Genomic DNA, 22,648 nt, shown 5'->3' on the forward strand with positions numbered 1-22,648 from the left:
GTTTAATCCCCTCTAATAGAAAACACGGATCGTTGTGTGCAATGATATGAATATACACTTTTTAACTTAATAGTATAGTCTTATTTAAAACAAAATATATGCCTGGGCAAGCACATGCAATAATAAATGAAATATCCTTTAGCCAAAAAATGGTGTGTTGTTGTGTACAATGATACTCACACACAAACACACACACATTCTTATTTGGTGGTATAAGGTCCCATTTTAAATCATGTTTCCGGTCGCCGCCAACAATCCCATGCTCCCTCACCGATGCGGTGCTACACGGTGGGGAAGTGGTAGAAGGATGTAGGAGTGGATCAAGACGCCATCAACCTGTGCGACCACACCGGTGGGGAAGTGGAAGAAGAAGGATCCAGGAGTAGATCGAGCTGCCACCAACCACCATGTCGCACCTGACCTCACCGGCGCCGGTGACCCTCTTCCGTCCATTGTCAGGCCTCTAGGGGACCCGTTGCTCCAAATGCGCAGAGACCCATTGAACCCATGTGCACATTGAAAGGGAAATCTATGATTTAGTTGGTTTAATTATGGGCAAGCACATATAGTAACAAATTTAACTCCCTTTGATAAAAAACAATGACAGGATCTATGTTGTTTCCGCTCCTAGGGGTCTATCCAGAATCATACAATCCGTGTGATCTATGTAGTTTATGTCATCTTCCAAATCTCGATTTCATATATTATCATCATTCAATTTCAAGTCCACAAAAATAATGATAGCTAGTTTTGTTGTAAAATCTATCATATAATCCTATAGCCTAATAGTCAGAGTTAGTCTTGAAATAGTGATACAACATAGAATAAGTGTAATGGTAATATCTGTGTAGAAGTGTCTGACAAAATACCTCCTATGAAATACTCCATAAAATTAAATGTCCACAGACCACAAGATGACCTACATGATTACAAGAATTAAATATATTCAACAATTCCTTTTACAATTTTTTATAGATACATGTATAAAAATATTTTAAAATCATGAACTGATCATGCCTGTAACAAGCCCCGACGATAAAAGACCTCTTGTGGGCAAGTACATATGATAGTAAACATAATCTCCTTTAGTCAAAAAAATGGTGTTTAGCTGTGTACAATGAGATATATATACACACATTCTAATTTGGTGGTGTAAAGTCCCATTCAAAACCTCGGGCTGATTTACACGTCGTCACAGTAATGTGACTTGATTAGTCTATGTTGTTTTAGCTCTGACGAAAGTGTGGACAGTAGCTCTGCTGAAGCCGTGGACACGAGCTCTGAAGAACATGTGGACACCAGCTATGATGAAGGCGTGGACACCATCTCTGATGAAGGTATTTTCAGCAAGGCTAGACATTAGTTACGCGCAGGAAGATAAATGTATCTACAACCACAAACAATGCACATGCAGAAGAAAAGGAGAGCAAACCTTGAGGAGCAGAAATGAGCTGCAGGTCTAGGAACACAGCAGTTCGTCTAACCTGCAAAACACAGAGAAAAACGTAAGAACACAGGCACAACAATGCAGACATAAAGCACATCTATCTATCAACGCATTAAAACATGTCTGAATGGTCATCCAATACATACAGAACAATAGGACGGCATCACAATAATACCTTTAATCTAAGAGAATAATACTGAAGAAATGAATGGAAGGAGAACAGAGCTATAAAGCTTTTATTAATCGATGAGTAGCCTGGTTCTCTTCCCAATAATAAATATGCAGAAACTGAGGAAGATGGCCACCGATCAACTTGACATGTTGTGCTTTCTGCCAAACTAAGAGACATAGCCAGCCAATGTATTTTTAGCTCCACTACAACAATCTGATTGTAAGCTAATCTAGCAGAAAGAATAGACAATAAACCATGCCAACATCATCGTCAGCACACAAGCGCACAACCCATGGTATATGCAGATGGCTAAACCATACACAAAAGTAGGCCTAGCACCAAAAAATACACCCACCAAATTATACCAAGCAAAAGAAAGCACATACTATCAATTGCAGAGGCAGCAACATACGCAAAACGCAGGACTCATAAGAAATGCAAAGAAAGAAGCTAAGGAGCAGTGCATTACCAGAAGGAAGTAGCACAGCTAGGACAACAATGAGCAAACGACAACCTGAGGAAAAAATTGGCCGGATCACTGCGTGGCAGAGTAGGCTATAGATAATCAAGAACTTGTGAACTGATAGTTAGTAAATTCGTAATATAGTGTTCCAAACGAACTTCAGACAACAAAATTTACTTTTTGAAAAGAAGAAACAATTTGACCTTTGCTAGGCTAAACAAAAAAAGGAAGATCGTGATAATATTTAGATGACGATTGAGATGGTTAGCTACATACGTTTTCTGATAGCTCACTGCCCATCTCCATGGTACGCAAGCACAGAGGAATTAATTCAGTTTGCAGGAGAACGCCGATAACCTCAGTATCATGAACCTGCATGTATAATAAGAAGGTCAAAAGGTTTCTTTGAAAACCAAGAAGAAAACATTTGGTATTTGGAAACATATGCAGCTATTCCAAAAGCAAGAAGAAAACATTAGATAGGAAAGCACACACCAAAAGCAGAAACAAGCACATGACAACATATATTCTGAAATTACAGAGCAGAACTGGGTCTCTAAGTAAGTCAGTCTCAGATGCTACATCGACAGAACAATAAAAAAAATCAAATTTTGCTTGAGTTGAGACTTGAATCGGCAGCCTTCACACCTACATTGCTCTAAATTAATCAAAAGAAATAAGAATATGTGCAGCACGTAATACTTTTGGGAAATCTGTGTACACAAACATGAGGAATCTGTAATCCAATCTCCGGATGCAAAAGAGTTGCATCATATGTATATGCAGTCCATATTCCATTCACATAATTTTCTTAGAACACTTTCTATAATTCAAGCAGGTCTTTTCTTTCCTGCCACTTATCAGCAGAACAAAATACATCAAAAAAACAAGAAGCAATCTAAGAAATGTCTTCACACTTTCAAGAAAAAAAAGATATGAATCAACTCTCAGATCAAGCGACTGTCTACTACCGCCAGGCTCAACACCAACTCCACATATCAAGCACATGTTGCCTTTCCACAACATGACAACACTCATCAAAGCAACAAATAAAAAGATCGGGCCTAACACCTCATTGCCTAAGAATAATAAAAGAGGGAGCTCATCTTGATGTGTTGGAATCAGATGCACTCGCTGTAGCTCGACCAAGCTGCGCCCATGGTCTGGACCGATAGCGGGACAGGCGCCCCCGCTACGTGTACAGTCTGCTGCAGGTTAGAAGACGTGCCCCAGCCTCATCGTAGGTCAGAATATCATTGGTCTATTTTATTCTAGAATCATTATCGGTTTAAAAAATTGTTTCAAGCATCACAATAAAGAAATTAGCCACCAAAGGAAGGCCTTACTAACCACATCATTAAATACTGTCTATGTATAGGGGTAAAAGATTGGCTTATTTATTTTCTGCATTCTGCACAAATTCCTTTGTCTATTGAAGATTACTGGTATCATGAGAACTATGTTGCATCAAATGGCATGTCCAGAGTAAACTGAAATAATTAGTAGTTGAAAGTGTATTGAGGAAACTGAAGAAAAAGTAGGAGGGAAATTAGGGAACAAAGAAACATTGTGACATTTATTCTCAAAAAGCCATGCAATATAATCTATTTATATGTGACATCCCAAATCTTTGGCACTGTACTACATGCTCATGAAGTAAGAAGTTGCACATGTTATGAAAAGAGAAGTTCTAAGAAGTGTCAGCATTTGAGAATGGTTATCCATTTTCTTTCTAATGTAAGAACTTGCATTAACTATGGGGCACACACTGAATGAAGATAAATGCATTCAACAATTTTTCATTTGTATTAGCTTATTTTCATGTAGATACATGAACTCTCTAGTTAGTCAATTACATTTGACTATACATAAACTTTCAGCTACTGGACTATACCCAAAACAGGGGAGATATGAATAGTGCAACAATAACCACCCACAGTCTGATCACGAGACTCTCTGGTCACTGGCTCACTGCATCTGCTTACCTACAGTTAATGCCCTTGCCGAACAAAATCTTGCCCTGCTGGCTCGCAATACATTTCCTTTTTCTTCTTACTCTATTTGGATCCAAATAGAGTACAACCAGAGACAAACTGGAATGGTTCAAATCAAGGTTCATTTCACTGCTGGTGGAGTGGTGGTGCGAGATCAAAGTCGGGAAGTATAGCTGGTGGTGGTGTAGTGTTTAGAGACCAAGATGGAGCTTTCAGAGGAGATGCGTCTCATGTGTTTGATCAGGTTTGTAGCCCTGAAGTGGCTGAGTTGCTCTGACAGGCTGTTAAGCTGGCGATGGACATGGACGTTCAGAAACTACACATTGAGATGGATTGTGGCTACGATCACAAAGGTACATTATCAATAATTATAAATAAATCATGTGTCGATAAGAAAGCAACCATCATTGTGGATACCTTCATATGCTTCTAGCGATCATGTGAACATCTACTAATACTCCTTAACAGAAATCTCACTTGTCATTGCCGTCGTCTCTGTCTTGCTGGAATCACATCCTCTGTCCACAAACTGAAATAATAGCAACATCAAATCCATCTTGAAGGTCTCACCCTGGACCTTCCCCCTGCCGACCTGCACAGGCATGGTATTCCAATAACCAAGCAACTCAACAATCCACAAAATGCATATAATATCTCAAGTGATCTCCTTCAGGAAATTCACAGCACACACTTCAGGCCAGTTGATTTATACACATGAACTTAACAGAATATGAGCATTTACACGACAAATTGAGACAATCAAAATCTTACCTTAATGAACAAGCCGGACAAGGAGGAGACCTCAGGGGCAACCACTTGTGTACTTTGAATAGCAAGAATTACCATCTTTATTAAATATCACATTCAACATACCCTCAAATCGACTAATGTAGATTATAGGGGCTCTTCTCTTTTTGCAAATGCTCTTCTCCTAGTGCTAACAGAGATTGAATTGGTTGGTTGACTTGTGTAAAGTGCTGCATAGCAACAACGGGCATGACACTGACCCAACATGCAGTACAGCTTCACTAATCCAAAGAGAGGAGCAGCGGGAAGGAAGGAGGAGGAACCTGCGGGCATGAGGGCTAGGCATCTCTGCTCCAGCGTGGTGCGAACGACGCCGGCCACGCTCCTTCCAGTGGCCCTCTCCCATCCACTGCCGCACCTCCCTCTCCTCTTCCTCCTGGGCGGTGTGAACGACGAGCCGGGGCGCTCCTTCCGGTGACCCTCTCCCGTCCGCCCCTGCACCTCCCTCTCCTCTTTCCTCTCTCTTTCTCCCTCCTCTCCTTCCTTCTCTCCCTCCCTCTCATATTATCTCCCGCAGATCGAGTCAAGCGCCGCCGGTCACCCTTTGCCTGTAGGTTGCCCCCGCTGCCGGAGAAGCTTGCCTCCGCAGCCTCACGCCTCAGCCCGCAGGATCCAGGATGAGGAGGGATGGACAGCGGCAGTGTAGGTAGGTGCCGGATCCTCGCTTGGGAGCTGCCTCGTCAGGAGATGGGAGGAGGCGGCGTGGAGGGAGTGGAGGGGGCGAGAAGCTCGGGGAGGCGGCTACAGGGGTGGGGAAAGGTTTGGGGTTGGAGATGAGGGAGCTGAGAGGAGAGAGTGGAGGGGGCGCAGGGCGCGGGGGGTTCTGCACGAGTGCCCGTCAAGCTCGTGGCGGGCACGGAGTGGTTGGCGAATCTCTAGCGGACACGGGACGGCTCACCCAGCCAAACCATGCGTGGGAAGAGCCCACCAGTCATAGGCCAAAAAAAATAACTGTGTTGTGACAAAAAATTACCAGTAATCAAACTATCGAACGATCAAAACCAAAGTTAAAGTTGATCCAACGGCCACGAATGCGCCAATCCGGGGGAGCTCCGTGGAGGAGGGTCGGCTAGCATCCTTATAGGTTAGAATATGCTCACAATGTCGTGGGTCCCAGATGTCAGGAAAACACTAGGAGGAAGCATTTTATTTTTCATACGCTGACGTGGTGGGCCCCTATTGTCATCCTCTCCACGTACTTCTGTCGATTCCTGTTGTTTGTTGACCATGTTGACAACGCGAGAGGGCGGCGCCGCGGCGAGCGCACCAAAGCGCGCGGAGGACGTCGGCGTTAACGATTTAGGAGACGGTGTGGCGGCGATGCGTGCGCTGAGGCGCAGCCAGCCGTGGGAGGCGGAAGCAGGCGGCCCCGCCGGCGCTGGCTTGGTTTTGGCGGCTGGAGGAAGACAGGACTGAAGAAACACGACAGACTGTAAAAGCAGCAGGAGTACTTAACAACCTTAACTGAAACCAGCAGGGGCACTTAACAAGCAAAGCTGAAAGCAGTATGAGTACTTATACAGGTTCAACCGTAAAAAGCACGTCTCGAACAGTGCTACTTTGCCTACAGTTAACCAAGGGTGAGGCCGCCAAGCCCCAGGACAAGGCCCAGGCGCCACCCCGCGCATCCACAACCTTCTGAAAGCGCTTCATCTCGCAACATGGTCAATAAACAGGATATTCGCTTTAGAGCCATGGAAAAGCATGAACATAATCTTCTGTCCTATTCTCCAAGATGGACGGGCCTTCATTATTTGAGACCACCCATGAATAAGTATCTTTTCACCTCCAAGGGGAATTGAGTAGGTCGACATAAACATCATGTTGTGACCAAGCGCAAGTCTGACCCGACCATGGTCAGGCATCTGTATAGGAACAATAGAACTCGGCAGTTCCTGTTTCAAGAAGATCACAGCTGTAAAACTGTGTATAAACAATAGTTTATGAACAACACATATAACAGAAAACAGCTCGTACCATAAGTTTCTCGACACAGTTGAACCTGTTCAACGAGTGCAGCAGTGGCACACATATCCCACGTGGCCTTCCACCATTGAAACGCCCCACAAGGACATCAAGACGATCAATAAAGTGTACGAACTTGTGGATGTCGATCCAGTCAACTTCAGTGCCATTAGTAACAGCCGAGTTATTACAGAGTAATAAACGAGCAGACTGCTTAACTCTAAAAAAACCTACACGTGCCACCAATTATAAGAAAATATTAGTTAGAAGTAGCATCTTCGTGAGAGATTCATTGCTACTTCTAAAGTTAAATTGTGGTTAGTTAGACAGAATAAGTGGATTAAGAAGTAATCGAGGCAACAAGAAAGAACCAGATACAAAACTAACATGGATGAACAATTGGAACGACGTCGGGGTAGAAGATCGCAGTGAAGATGAGACCAGGTTCTGCTATTTCCATCAACATTCGTGCGCCAACTTTCAGTCCGTAACACTTGAGAAAGTTTATCCAAGTTCGGCCATAAAAAAAGCAACGATCTTCTTGGTTCATGAACCCAACTCGGAACTTATATCCATGGTTTGTCTTCACTGTGACCATTAAACTAGTGTATTCAGTTATGGCAAGGCCGAGCATCTTGAGTACATGTGTTCTGACAGAGCAAATAATACACTGTAGGAAAAATAATATGAGAACACAACATGTTCAAAAAAACCCCCACCCTCCCAGATAGAAAAGAGGATTCTAGAAACATACTGTGCACGTTTCAAAATGATGTGTTAGGATGAGAAGGAACAAGTGTGGCGTCTCGCCGAGGGCGCAAACCTGTAGGGTACTCGCACTTTGGGCACTGCAAATGAAACACACTAGATTCAGTAGGAAGAAAAATGCATCAACGGCGGCGGCTGCCATCCTAGGATTACCTACGACCAAGGGACTTGGGTTTATCGGGGATGGATGAAGAATTCGTACCTGGTTCTCCATGAGAAAACCCTATGCAATCGCCGAGAGGGGGTTTTCTCTGAACAAGCAGATGAGGGAGAAGGGGATTCAGGCCCAGTGAAATATTGCCGCTTCGTCCGTCCAGCTTACTGCTAAAGCTGGAAAGAGGGGGTTGTGATTTGATGGGTTATTGGGCATTAATGCGGTGCTACGACTGGGGTGTGTCTACCGTGAAGTTGTGCACTCTAATTTGTGCATATGGCACGTGGACCCCGTTGTCGGTTGCCCCACATATCAGCGAAAGGAAGTAGAAAGACAGGAGTAACTAGTTACACATAAATATATTTTTTGACAGAGAGATACTCTCTCTATAAAGAAATATACAAATCTTTTATATCACAGGCTCACCTTGCCGAGAAATATACTCCCTCTGCAACGCACGGGCATTATGGGGGTTCAGCTGAGAATATAATACTCAGATAGGCTCACGGTTCTGGACTTTGGGCCGCAGGCCGACCCTGCATGTTTGGGGGGCCATGTGTTCTACTTCAGCGCTTTTCATATTGCAAGCGATCGGTACGGCGCTGGTTTTAGATGTTGTCGCAAGGCGAATAAACAAAATTGAATAAAGCATGGCAGCTGTTGGAATGAAATCGAACGACAGTTCCTAACCAGCAATCAGAGTTGCAATTCTATCAATGATATACCATGTGATAAATAATACTGTCGTACTACTTATACACACAGGACACTTGTTTCACCATGCCAGATTATTACATCAAAATCTCTCGGAGGATAGATCAGTTCGGCAGTTGCGTGCTGCTACTGAAGAATTTGAAAGTTGATTTGGACCAGCTCTCTTTGCCGAGAAAGTTCGATTTTGACATCATCCCCTACCGCAAGATATGATTTAGATTTGAACCTTGACCATCCTTTAGCATCAATCATCATGCGACCATCCTTTGTACTTACGGTATATTGAGCAGGTTCATTCACACAAAGGCTGCGCATGGTAAGAGAAACTTGGCCGCGATCGCCCGGATTGTTGAACGACTCCCTCGTTGCTCTAGAAATTCTCTGTTTGCAAACAAGAAGACATACCCAAACAGTTAGATCAACACAGTGAATCATGTGAAACAACATGGAAAGAAAAAAGAACGAAGCACTTGGGCGGCCAATGCTTACCAAGAAGGTGGACATGTCGGTTTTTGTAAGGACTTTGGTATATGAAGTGCGAACTGCAGCCCAGTCTGTTGCCGGTGCTGGTGCTGCCGGAGATGGTGCTCCTTGTAGAACTGGTGCTGGTGTCGGAGCAGGTGCTGGTGTCGATGCCCGATCCTCCGGTAGATCAGACTGATCCGTTGACGCGGTCGGTGCCCAATCCTCAGCTGGATCAGACTGAGTTGCTGCCGCTGTCAGTGCTAGAGCAACTGCCGGTGCTCGATCGGTGCGAGACAACGGCGATCGTGTCTGGTCTGCTATGATTAGCTTTCTAACTTGACTAGGATCCGTGACCGTGATCCAGTCTTTTTCTTCATTTCTTTTAAACGCGAGAAGGACTAATTGTGGCGTTTTTGTTAAACCAAACTGCAGTTCATCATAGGGATTCAGCTTGTACTCAGACAACAGACTGATCCAATTTTTTCCAGTAATATAAGTGATGGACGGTGCCTTTGTTACTGACACGACATGAGAAGTGAAACCTGAAAAAATAGCCATCGTAGAGCAAACCAAACGGTTTATTCTGTGATGAATGTCACATGGCAAATCCTGCATAGTAAAATTGCAGGAAAAGAAAGAAAACATGACATTAAATCAATAAGATTTAGACAGTAAATCAATAAGATTTACTTGATGTGACACGAGTGAATCCTTACCAGGAAATCACTATGTTGAAGTACTAAACAGAAGATTGATCGTCCAACTACGCGTGGCATGCAGGGGCCCCGCCTACTCCCACAAGCAAGACAGTTCAAAGGTCGTGACAAATCGTATGGACCGAACATCCATGGGGCTGGAAATCCTGGTGGGTGCGATAAACCCTACAATGCATACAAATATTGGAGTGTAACCATAATTGATAGACCGTCCTCACAAAAAATATGATATGGATACTTCAAAATATACAGACTGAATTGAGTGGGTAGACATTAACATAGACCATTCTCAGGACTGACCACACACCAAAAACGACAGTACTAATAAACAATACAGGGTTCACAAACAAAAATCAAGTACTGAACAATAGTACTTACTACAGACAAGCAAAGTTGCACTAACTAAACTCTGCAAACTATTTTTTGCCACCGACCTACAGGATGAACCCCGCATAACTGACTAGGCCATGGACTTCGTGTGAGATGTCTACATGCACCATCACCATCTTGTCAACCTTGGAGAATCTAACAGAGTGGTCTTTCCACTCATAAACATGATGATGAAGACATGCCGCATCAGATTTGTTGGGAAGCTTTACAAGAACCACACCCTTCGTAATCGAAGGCACGGCCAGGAAATTGTTGTGGTCAAGTACAACCTCGAGAACACGCCTGACAACAATGCTATAGGAAAACACTAGTTCAGGACACGTGGCGATGAGGACACAGCAGCTGGATAGTTCAGCAGTAGAACTCATCATCAGGTCTTTCAGTTCACACGGCATGACTTTGAGAACTTCATCTCCACCGCGGACCTGGTTCTAATTCAAACAGAAACCATATTTTATTACTACCTCCGTTCAGAAATATAAGATGATTTTCGATATTATACTCCATATATGACTACATATACACACAGAAATGAGTGAACAAAGACACTAGAACATGTCTTCAAAGGCATGAGAGCAGAGGGATTACATGCAATATCCATAACACAAGTTACTGAGGCAAATATACCCTCTTAAAAGGTAGCATTGATGTTCATAAAGTACTCCCTCCGTCCCAAAATTCTTGTCTTAGATTTGTCTAGATACGGATGTATCAAGTCACATTTTAGTATTAGATACATCCATATCTAGACAAATCTAAGACAAGAAATTTGGGACAGAGGGAGTAGTTGAAAGTAATCTATAAGAAATCAGTGTCAACCTCTCGCATGTTTTGGTCAAAAGAGAAATTTAGAACCGTCATTTGGCACACAAAAATCACATGCAAGATCACCCAGAAAGGTGTACTACTAGTACTAGTACTGCGTGTTAGATGAAAAAACACGATCAAGATCGAGAAAAAGATCGTCAAGAAGAGATATTACCTGGACTTGCTTAATGAGGGATCCCGGAGAGGGGGGCTTGGACAGGGCGATGGCTTTGAGCTTGTCTGCGGTAGTCTCGGCGGGGTGCTTGCGCTTCTTCGTACCATGAGCCTCGAGGTTTTGGCCAGAGCCATACACATCACTTCGGCCGGTGCTCCAGCGTCCATCAAGAAATTGTCAAATAGAAATAAAAGAAAAGAAACCATAATCACAAACCCAAAAGAAGAAAAGAGAGGGAGTTATAGGATCAGTCTCGGGGTTGCAAGACCGGGCCTTGGCCAGAATCAACACCATTGATGCGCTCACCTTTCCTTCTTTGGGAGTGAAGAACAATGGCAGAAGCAGGTCGGGGTTTTCTTGAAGAAATGAGGAACAAGATGAGGCAGAAGCGAGGGTTGGGTAGAGAGGAAGCTAAGAGAGAAGAGTGAAATGATGGTTGCTTCGTCTGTCCAACTTACTACTGGAAAGGAGGGGGTTTTGTGATTTGACGGCTCATTGGGCATTACTAGAGCGCTTCGATCGGGGTAGTCTACCGTCACTCTACTACGGAGTAATTTAGTGCATGGCCGGTGGACCCCGATGCTGGATGTCCCACATGTCGGCGAAAGTGAGTAATTTAGTGCATGTCTGGAGGAGGATCCGCATGGTAGAGCGTGTCCACTGTTTTTCAGAAAAAAAATGATTACAGCAAGCGTTTCCACTCTTACGACGGAGGAGTGCGAAACACGGCAGCCACTTGAACATACACAGTGCTCCTACTACTAGGCATGTGCAGTGGTTCATACGTCAGTACTACACAATCTTGTTGCTAGTGTAGTAAGATATGACGATAACAAATGATGTTGTGCGCATGTCAACTACTCCTATATGTAACATAGTACCGCTTTTTCGACTGTCCGGTCGAGAATGAACAGTGAGATCAATGTTAACAGAACTAGGTCCACAACGCACGGAGAGTACGGTGCTACAGTATCCACGAAACATGAACCATATGAAGCACGAATAGTGTTAGGCAGGGTGTATGAAGGGTGCATGGGATGGGATCAAAAGTTCCCTTCTCGGCCCACTTTTGGGTGTTTGGCAGAGTGCATGAAGGGTGCATGAGTCCAGACTAGTAGGTTGACAAAAATACACAAAGAGGAAACAACTATATTGAGATGAGAATACAACCAAACACACCCACACGCTTTGTGCTACAGTGACTGATCTGCACCGTCTGAGTTTGATCCAACGGTCATGTTGCGCCGAGACATGGACATGCCCATGCAGAGGGCGCCTAAACACCACCGAAGTCCCTCTGCTTCTCGAGGCGCACGACGTTGGTGATGCAGGGTGCAACGACCCGCAGAGCCCGCTCCCGGTCGACGGGAGCCAGCTCGTCAAAGACGGCGTCCAATGGCACGAATGGATTCCGGTGACGGAGCCCTGAAAGGATTCGCCCGGCAATGGCAACGGCAACCTGCAACCCCTCCTTGTCCAGCTCAGCCCCCACCATTGCGCGGAGACGGCTCAGCTCCTCGGAGATATAGGTGAAGAAGGAGACCAGGTCAGGAAGCCGCAGCTCATTGAAGTCGACCGGTTGGTCGAACGGGTTTAGCCCGACGGCCGGCATCGTCGCGCTGGCATGACGGTAGGCATCGCGCAGCCGCAACACGTGCGTGGCAACTTGGTTCACCAAGTGGCTGAGGCGATCCTGGACCTTGTCACGATCGGTCCGCTCGCGCTCCAGCCGGCTCCCCTGACAACCTATCGTATCTCCCGCTTTCTGCAGCAACGCCGCCGACGCCTCGAGCATCTTTGTGGTGGACGCCTGCCGCTTTTGAAGCTCCGTGAACTCCCGCACATAACGGAGGAGCATGGCACTCCTCTCCTCCTTGAGCTCACGGAGCTCCACGTCCTTGGCCCTGAGCTCCGCATCCTTGGCATGGAGCTCCTGTGTCAGGAGCCTCACCTCGGACTCCGTGATCTGCTGCGCCGCCATGGCACCAGGTAGAAGCAATGGGGAGAGGAAGCAAAGGGGGCGAAACGGCTGAAAGGCAATGCAATCTACGGGAAGGCGGAGGGAGCAGGGAATCTTTTGGTTTTCACCACGGTAAAACACCAGTCGACGACTTCTCACATCAGGGAGCAGTGGGTACAGGCGGAGTCATCGTGACTAATTGCTGCCGCGCCTGCTCCCGTCAATCAAAAAATTAAAAATCATGCCGCGCCTGCTCCCTTAAATCAAAAAATTAAAAATCCTGCCACACCCAAACACCAGAGCAACACCGCGGTGGATATTTAAATTTACCTGCCGGCAAGTAGATAAAAAGGGGTGAAAAAACAAATGTGGCGGCGGCCTAGCTAATCGGTCGAACTAGCCCAACTAGCTAGCCACCGTGCTTCACTGATGTACTCGGCGGGAAAGGTGGTCTTTCGTGATTTGACGACTCATTTACTTGCTTTGGCGCTACGACCGAGGAGGACCCAGAAAACGCGCGGTAGGGCGTCCCACGTCAGGAAGAATATATGCGTGCACCACCCGGGAGGACCCCGAAACCGCGCGGTAGGGTGTGCCATGTCTCGGCACGGAGGAAAAATGTGCGTGTAAAAATATACTGTATCAGACGTAGTACCTATGGTTCGACCTCGGGACCCAGCCAGTCGGTTGAAAACACCCCACTAGCCACACAGCTTCATCATGCAAACGTGGCACGGAGGATAGATGTGGTTAGCTCCGTCTCGACCAGCCACAACGTCTCTTTTTCTAGGCGATTCTTCTATTTTCCAAGTTTTTTAGTTGTAATAACACCACGGCAAGCTAGCGCCGCTCTTTGTGTGTGCCCGTGCAAAGGTTAGACGATGGAGAGAAGAGAGATTGAGATCGCAGACCTGGGACCCACCAGTAAGTGAGATAACGGTCATGCACGTGTTGACGAGGCACTCCCTCTACTCTACTCAACGCAAGTACTGTATAAAATCAAGCTATGGGACAAAGCCAACAACCGTTCATTTTTTCAGGCTATCGACTTACGCTTTGTAGTCCAGGTTGCTAGTTCGAATCCCGTCTTTCAGATTTGTTAGTTTTAGGTCCAAATTTGATTAATGACAAGTGGGACCCCCGTGTGTTGTTTCGATATTTCAGTGTAGGATGGTTTTTTTTGAACAAACACTTTGCGCGGTTAGACAAGTAACGGCATGAGTTACACGTTTTTTGCAAGTTTACGAACAAAAATGACAGCGGCATAGAATATCACATCCACCCCGCAGCTTAGATACTATGGTGATACAAGTTTTTACACTGTTGGAAGTGAGATCCAATGGCTTGGGAGTAGTCTTTGTAATTATGCGCAATTTCCAAACTCTCCAAAGGTTTTTTTGCAAATAAAACATTCAGGCCTCGTGTGTGCCGCTGCATCTTCGATCCAACGGCTCCCCGGTGCTCATATTAGGTGCTCCCCGTAGCTTAATTACCCGTTATGGTGATTGGAGTAGTTGTGGGCCGAATGCTACGAAAATATAATCTAAACCGACCGGAATAAATGCCTACACAAATTAATCCAAGGTTGGAGTGCCCCTCGCAATGTAAATAGCTCCGGATTTGCGAGGGATGGAGAGGTAGTAGCTTCAACGCGTGGAAGATACAGTGTGAGAAAGCGAGGTCAATCGAGAGACATATAGATAGAGAGACAAAGTGAGTGTGGTCCGACATTCATTGAACAAATATATATGCTCTGGAGAGATATTGTCCGATTGAGCTTTTTGGCAAGGGTGAGGGCTGTAAGATAGAGCTTGAGAGATGATCCAGTCACAGACGTGTAGATATATTTTGTGCGTGGGAGGAAGCAAGGTCAACCGATCACATAGGGTCGCCGTGCGATCGAAAGAGTGAGACGGGTTGGAGAGAGTGACCTAGATAGACGATGTGCGTGAGAGAGTATACAATGTGAATAGGTTGAATTGGGCTCAAACATGGTGATATATCATTTTTGTTCGAGAAAGAGCAAGGTCAATCGAGACATACGGAGAGACAGAGAGAGAGAGATTGAGTGAGCGTGGCCCACCATGAGGTCGAAAGAGTGGTGGCAGCTTGGATGGACTGACCTAGATAGACAATCTGCGTGAGAGAGTATAGAGTGTGTCGATCGAGGCCCGAACAGGGAGATATATCATTTGTGTGTGAAAGAAAACGAGGTTAAATGAGACTCAGATAAAGAGAGCGAGATTAAGCGAGTGTGGCCCGCCGTGCGGAAGAAAGAGTGAGACAGTCTCGAGGGAGTGACCTAGATATACAACGTTCGTGCGTGCGCATGCACGAGAGGTTGGGGGTCTAGATAGGCAATGCATGTATTTAGCGAGAGAGGGTGAGAGGGAGAGGGGCGAGAGAGAGAGAGAGAGAGAGCTCGGCATGGGGTGCAATGGCGGGTGTGTGAGGTAAATACATTTGGTAACAGAGTGGAAAAAAGGGGTTGTGTAGTTGAGAGACTTAGAGATCGAAACATGGAGAGAAAGAATGAACGTGCGTTGGAAACCGATAGCTTCCTAAGGTGGTTAGGAGAGGAAGATTGACCGATACATGAAGTATGTAGCGTTTGTGCGGGGGGGGGGGGGGCTAAAAACAATATTTGAATGTACATAGTACGAGACTTAATATCGATGTTTCAATTCGGTGTACATTGTAAGATTTGAACCGAGGACCAGGCATACGGGTAATTATTTCGAATTCGTGCCATACTAAGTTTCGAAAAGTTGACATTGACTCAGTTTGTTGTGCTATTTTGTAGGTCATATGTTTGAATCCATCCAAAAGTTTTCTCACTACCATGGTGTTCATCATATATATATGAATTTGCATTAAAAAGTAGCGTGGATACAGTGAAATGCGAAATCCACGTTAGAATTGGAGATCGCTACGTGACACACACTCTAATTCAAATAACTAACTACGTGACACACACTCTAATTCAAATAACTAATTATGTGACACACACTCTAATCCACGTTAGCGTGGGTACCATTTCGATTTTTTTTCAAATAACTCCTCATTAATTAATTTATAGTACTCCCTCCGTTCACTTTTATAAGACCTTGAAGACATTTCAGACAATGTGCAAAACAGTTCATTTTAAGTTGTTTGAAACGACTTACAAAAGTGAACGGATGGAGTATCTCGTTTTGAATGACTAATTATTGCAAGGAAAACACGGGCATGGTAATACATACAGATTCGTTTGCAAATGAAAAAAGATTCGTTTGCATTCTCAAATGTAGGCGCACCAGGCAAACCAGGGTCGTGTCGGGGTGGACGCTGCTTCGGTGCCTTAAAGGCAACTGCCTTTGGGTCACTGACATGTGGGCCAGCCACCTGTTGGGCCCATATGTGTCATGGACACAAAGGCAGGTGCCTTAAGGCACCGAAGCATAGTCCTGTCGGGGTGGTCGCGTGTGTCGGACGGACGCATAGCACCCAGCCACCCACCCCCCTCCCCCCCAAAAAAAGGACGACGACAATATAAGTTCGCGCTTCCATGTTTCAGATTGAAATATCTAGCGGCCCCAATTCCAGCCCTGCAAAATCTCTCTTCTCCACCGTCCCCTTCCGCGCCCAGATTGCTCAAATCCCTAATTCACCGCCAACCCTCGAATCGCCCCTCGTCTCGTCTCTTTCCCAACCGTTCCCCACCTCTGTGCCGGACAACGACGACGAAGACAACGGTCGCGCTTCACCACTGCACCGGAGCTACCTCATCTACGCCCTCGTCCACCGCACCGGGTGGTCCACCGACAACGTCGGCCGCCGCAATCGACGTGCCTCACAGACACCAAGTTCCACCGCATCAGGTGCGCTTCACCGACGCCGTCTCTCACCGGGGCTACTTCACCGAGCACATCGTCGCACCTCCGCCCCCCGAGGCCGTTGGGGCTTCACCAACGGTCTCGTCCACCGCATCGTAGCGCTCCGCTGCCACTCAAGATCTGCATCCGTGCACGGCCAGCCAATGCCAGCGCATCACCCTCAACGGCTCTGAAGTGACCCACACTCTAGCTAGGCGAGCATGCCAAACGCCGGCCCGAACTAGGTATCCACACATCACTCCCTTGTGCACTGTTCTGATGATGTTTGGATATCCTTTCACTGCTCTCTTAGCTTACACGCCTATGCAACTCTGACCTTAACTCTTATTTCTTCTAGAGATATCATCTGAAACTAGAAAATCCATATTTTAGCGAAGCATGATGGCGCTACAGCATCTGGTACACATCCTGCACACCCGAATAACCTTGTAAGTATCTGTCCTCTGGTACAACATCAAGGTCGATTCCTCTTATTTGATCAACCATTCACCGTGTCAAAAATGCAGAGGGGGGTGCAAGGAGCACAAGGCCTGCACATCCAAGCAAGTGGTAACATGGACTTGTACATGGAACATCCCAAGCGCAAGCAGAGCTGCAGTGAGCCTGTACAACGAGCTAGGGTAAGTCCCTGCATTTCATTTAATTCATACTGGCATTCGTGTATGATTTGTGTGCAGTGGCTGATCCACGAATTCAAGTTACCAGGGGTGAACATTTAACTTAAAAAATACGAAGGCACTTGCACTCCGGAAATCGACATAACTTGAGAAATGTGAAGCTACATGCACTTTGAAAACCAGCTAATGATCCAAAGTAGTTCAGATTATAAACACTAAATGATGCAAGCACCAAAAAACACAAAATGCAACATGGTGTACAAGGACTACAAACATGGTTTGTACCTGCTTGAATTATTCGTTCTCTGGCTGAAAATATCGAAGTGTAATTGCACGTATAACTAGTGCGCAAACTGCATATCAATATATATATCCTGCACAAGTATGCCAATAGTTTCAAACAACAGATTAGAAAAGTATTTATGCTATGTTGTCATGATACGGGAACTTTCTGGTAGATGGCCTCGACGTTTCCTCAAGCTATGAAAATGCACTATAATTTGCTTGTCATCAATGCCTGCAAATCTCTGTCTCTCTCAACATAGTAGATCATCATTAGACAGTAAATCCTTCAATGAGCTTGCAAAATGCTTGCATTAGATCCCTCATTAGACACTATACGTTCATCACCAGGAGCATGTAAAATGTTTGCATCAAATCCTTCATTAGCAGTCTGTTCATTAGACACTTCAGGCTCAAGAATAACATGAGCTTGTATGTTTGCACCGGAAACTTGATTAGATACATCAGATTCAGTCAGTTCAGTATTGATTGGAGGAGTTATAAAATAAGTAGAAATTGGTTTCATTTTCTCATAGATTCCCTACATACAAGCAGTTTTACAACACCGTCAGGTTTACCTATTGGCCAGAAATTGAAGAGTTGAATTAGATATAATCAGGGATGTGATGTACCTGCTCGTTGCGCATGCTACTCTTGCAAGCTGCGACTGTCCGTTTGCGCAAGCTCGATGCCATGCCCATGTTGCCGCCGCTGCCTCCCACGCAGGCTACACCTAGGGTTGGATCTTCATCTTCTTGTCCTTCCGTTCACTTGAAGCCCGGCGACCGCCCTCCAACGAGGGCGCGAGGAAGTGCTGTGTCGGTCTATCCAGCGGCGGCTAGGTTAGGAGCGAACCAGACTGGAGGCTGGAGCGAATGAATTGGGATTTTTCCCAGTGTCGATCGATATGGGAGGCGCTTATTTGGGCCGCGAGCCTGCTATAGGGCCTACCTTGCACTTATGTTATTGGCCCATCCAAATTGAAACACTTTTCTTCATTTTTTACATTGCCTGCTCGTGCGTTGGGACGAACAAAACTAGCGTGGGCCAACCTGGACGACTCAAACTAGGTGCACACTTTCCAGCCACCTGAGGCGGCCGCCCATACCAGCCCCTATGGTGGCGTCACCCCTATTTGCGTGTATGATTGGATAGTGAAAAATATTCCAGTGGCGCTTTTGATTTACCCACAGAATGGTTGAATTGCTTGTTTCTATGAACTGAGTTCGCCAATAATGTGAAGGATGCCAGTCTTTTCATCCTATTGTAGATTGCTTAGATCTCGATATGCCAAAAGTAATCGCATGAAATATACAGTAAAAGCCAGTGTGATGTGTTTGGCTACAACTAGTCTGACTACACGTCCTCATATAACATATCAAGGATGCACCATCTTACCAGATTAACCATTTGACTTACCCATGCAGTGTGGGAAGAAAGAAGTATTGAGACTGCGTATCCAAGCAATTGATGTCATGGACTCCTTCGTACAACCTTGTAAGCGAAAAAGAAGTTGCAGTGTGCCTGTACAAAGAACTAGCGTAAGTTCAGTTACCTGCTTCTCGGAATTTTAGTTAGCCACTTATTGCAAAATTGTTCAATTACGTTGCTTGGCTTAATTTAGTTTGCTACTGATTACATAATGGCACAGCCTGTTAATGTTTGATACTTACTGTTAAGAATTACCTGTTTGCCTTAACTTAAATATCTACTTGTTTGTTTAACTACTTTGCTGCTGCAACAGCGGGTTACAATGATGTTAATAACTACTTTTCAGCATCCAATTGAAACTCTTTAATTCCTTGTTTGTTTAACTGGTTTGCTGTTATAACTCCCAGTTGAGATGTTTTGCTAACTTCAACTTTTCTGAAACCAATCGGAACTTTAGTGGCAAAACAGGTTAGCCCAAGATCAAAGAGCAAGGTCCCCATGGACGTTGCATCATCCCACAGCAGTGGCACCGGCCCAATTGTGCATTATGAATTGCCAACTGCTGATGCTCTAGAGGCTAAACTAGTGGTAGAAAGAGATTCTGCTTCTGCACTTAGAGATGAAGTTGACATGTTGAGGAAGCAAACAACACAATCACAAGCAGTACTCAAGACAACCATTAAATATTTGGTGGATTTCAAAACGAAGCAAGCTGAGACTAACCAGATTGTTAAGGTCCTGAAGGAAAAAAGGAAATTAAATTCCTACTTGGTAAATCATAGGTGAAATGTTCTTTCCATAGTTGAATAACCTTTGTGTTGTCTGTTCATGTAATCAATCAAACCATTTGTTTTAGAGATCATGTAATAATTGTTTTTTTGTTTTTTGTTTGTAATTTTATTTGAGCACAAGTCTGTATTAATTGATAAGACTCAGAGACATTTCATTTGGATTATTGTGCCAGACCTACAAATATGCCAATCGGGCTGAATGTGCATTCAACAATAGTAGTATAGATGGACCATAAGTGGCACGCATCGGAAAGGGCCAAGATGCTGGCTAAAAAAAGGATGCTATTGTAGCCAAAAAAAAGTACAACGGCCTGGCTTATGTATGTTAGTTGATATTACTGATCCATATACTCTATAAGTGTTTATATGTCTGTTAGTTCCGTACATTCTTGGTTGATTGACTCGGTATTTGAATCTTGATACATCGCTTGTGTACATATCTAAATGGGAGTACACATTATGCTGCGTGTGACATTTGAGTTGGACATGAAGTGTTCCAAATATTTGAATTCACCTTAAACTGGATTCTAGTTTCTGAATTTGAGTATCGGCATTTGTAAATCATATTCATATATGACAGTAGAATACATCTTTGTCGTCCTTTTGAAGATATATAAAAACACATAGAATGATTTATAAAGATTCATATAGGAATACAAAATGGATTCGAATTTAGTTGCCAGTGTAAACATGGATGCTTATTGTCCCAAAATTCGAAAGAAACAACAAAATGTCCACTCCCGCATCGGCTGCCCGAAGCCAAGTGTTTGGGAGATGTAAATTACTGTCTACCCATTACACGCACAATCCATCGGCCCGATTTCCACTGCTCTAAATAGGGGTAGGTTGGTAACTTCAATTAGACATGACACGACCGCCTCTGAGCCCATTCCGACACGGTGGGCGTCAAACATGGGCGGCAAAACTCATTTGATTCAAGCTCGTCCGAAAGACCTCTGTTTCTCCCTACATTTCCCATTCATACATGGTGGGCGGCAAAACACCCTCTCCTCGTCCGAAATAGATGTAGGCTAATATTTTAAATAGGGGCAGATGTGTAACTTCCATCAAACGTCACACAACCACCCTACCTGTCAGCCCCGTTCATACACCGTGGGCGCAAACCGTGGGCGGCAAAACACCCTCTCCTCGCCCGAAATCGATGTAGGCTAATATTTTAAATAGGGGCAGATGTGTAACTTCCATCAAACGTGACACAACCGCCCTACCCGTCAGCCCCGTTCATACACCATGGGCGCCAACCGTGGGCGGCAAAACACTCTCTCCTCGCCCGAAATAGTTACCGGCAAATATTTGGGAGATGCGAGATTACCGTCCTATCCCCAACCGACGAGACGTCCAAATTTGAAACGGGGGATAAGTTCGTAACTTTCCCATATTTCAGACAGGCGCGTCCCAAAAACATGGTTCCCCGTACCTCTCCCTCCATTTTCCCATTCATACACCATCCGCGCTAGAACACCCCATTCCCACACCAGCCTCCGTCTGCCACCCCATCCATCGTCATCATCGTCCACCACATCCATCGCCACCGTCCTCCACCATGCCGGAGTGCCTACCAAGACCGCGTCGTCCACTACTAGAGATGGACATTTCTCATCCACAGCGACGGACCAATAGCCTTGCATCGCGTCCTCTCGCTTCATCGGCGCCGTCGTCCTCTTTGCCGGGGCCGCTCACACGACCTTCTCTTCCACCGCAACGAGACTTATCCCCCGATGCACCCGTCTACCGTCGCAAATCTGCTTCAACACCACCGACAGCCATCGCACCCCCGATGCCTACATGGCCCCGCAAGAGAGGTGGTACTTCATATCTCCTCAACTTTTTGATCTCAACCAAAAAATAGATCTTAACTTGGTACTCTACTTTCTTTTCGGCTCTTAGAATTTAGTTCTTAGTTCGAAGCAAACAATGGATGCTAAATATCATTTCTTCGATTTGCAGCTTCAAATCTGCCATGGCACAACGATAATACGGTTTAATTGATCATGCTTAGGGTTTAATTGATCATGTTGGTTCCGTGTGGTTTCTTTAATAGAAATCAGAGGGGAAACCCTCTTTTGCTAAAAAATATATGCTTCGAGTTTCCCCCTTTTATGATCACTATACGATCAGAATACATGCTTCGTGTCATAATAACACTGCTCCACCCATCAAGCTAAACAAGCTTAGTTGTTCAAATATGAATCTGATATTATTAAAACAGAGTTGTTTAATTGGTCAGCTAAATGTTCCTAAATTAGTTTCGAAAATGCATGTTCGCCGCTCGGGTGTGTATCTCTGTGTGTGGTCTAGTCAACACGGTTGGGGAGGTGAACTTTGCATATGCAGGGGTTTATAGGGAGACACTCTCCGAGTTGAAATCGCAATGCATTCCATAGATAATCTGACTACTTTTTATGTTTTCATGAATCTCAGATTCTGAACAGCATCATAATGATTATGAGCTTGCGCGCATGAAAAGAATAAAGCAGAACAATGCCATGGCTTTCAAACTTGGCATTAAGGGACTAAAATCAAGTCTGGATGCAATGCAATGCAAACACTCTCCACCTACAGATTCATGCTCAGAATATGATCCTAACAGTGATTCTGAGCTAGAGGGAGACCTAAGTCAATGTAGCTCCCTAG

General features: G+C 45.0%; 1 long non-coding RNA gene across 7 annotated transcripts; it reads right to left on the reverse strand.

The window, feature by feature from the left end:
• Positions 1 to 1,064: 1,064 nt before the first annotated feature.
• On the reverse strand, positions 1,065 to 5,717 carry LOC125514384 (uncharacterized). Of its 7 annotated transcripts, none has more exons than XR_007286387.2 (7): positions 5,147 to 5,717; positions 4,848 to 5,053; positions 4,494 to 4,668; positions 2,359 to 4,415; positions 2,089 to 2,133; positions 1,433 to 1,484; positions 1,065 to 1,328 (listed from the first exon to the last, which is right to left on the reverse strand). It is a non-coding gene; the product is annotated as an uncharacterized LOC125514384 (long non-coding RNA). The 7 variants fall into 7 exon arrangements; XR_007286389.2 differs by having other exon boundaries at positions 2,359 to 3,287; positions 4,068 to 4,668; XR_007286390.2 differs by having other exon boundaries at positions 2,359 to 4,605; positions 4,950 to 5,053.
• Positions 5,718 to 22,648: the final 16,931 nt, after the last annotated feature.

This window comes from Triticum urartu, chromosome 6A (assembly GCF_056163025.1).
Source record: "Triticum urartu cultivar PI428250 chromosome 6A, HENAU_Tu73, whole genome shotgun sequence".
In the NCBI taxonomy this organism is placed as follows: Eukaryota; Viridiplantae; Streptophyta; class Magnoliopsida; order Poales; family Poaceae; genus Triticum; species Triticum urartu.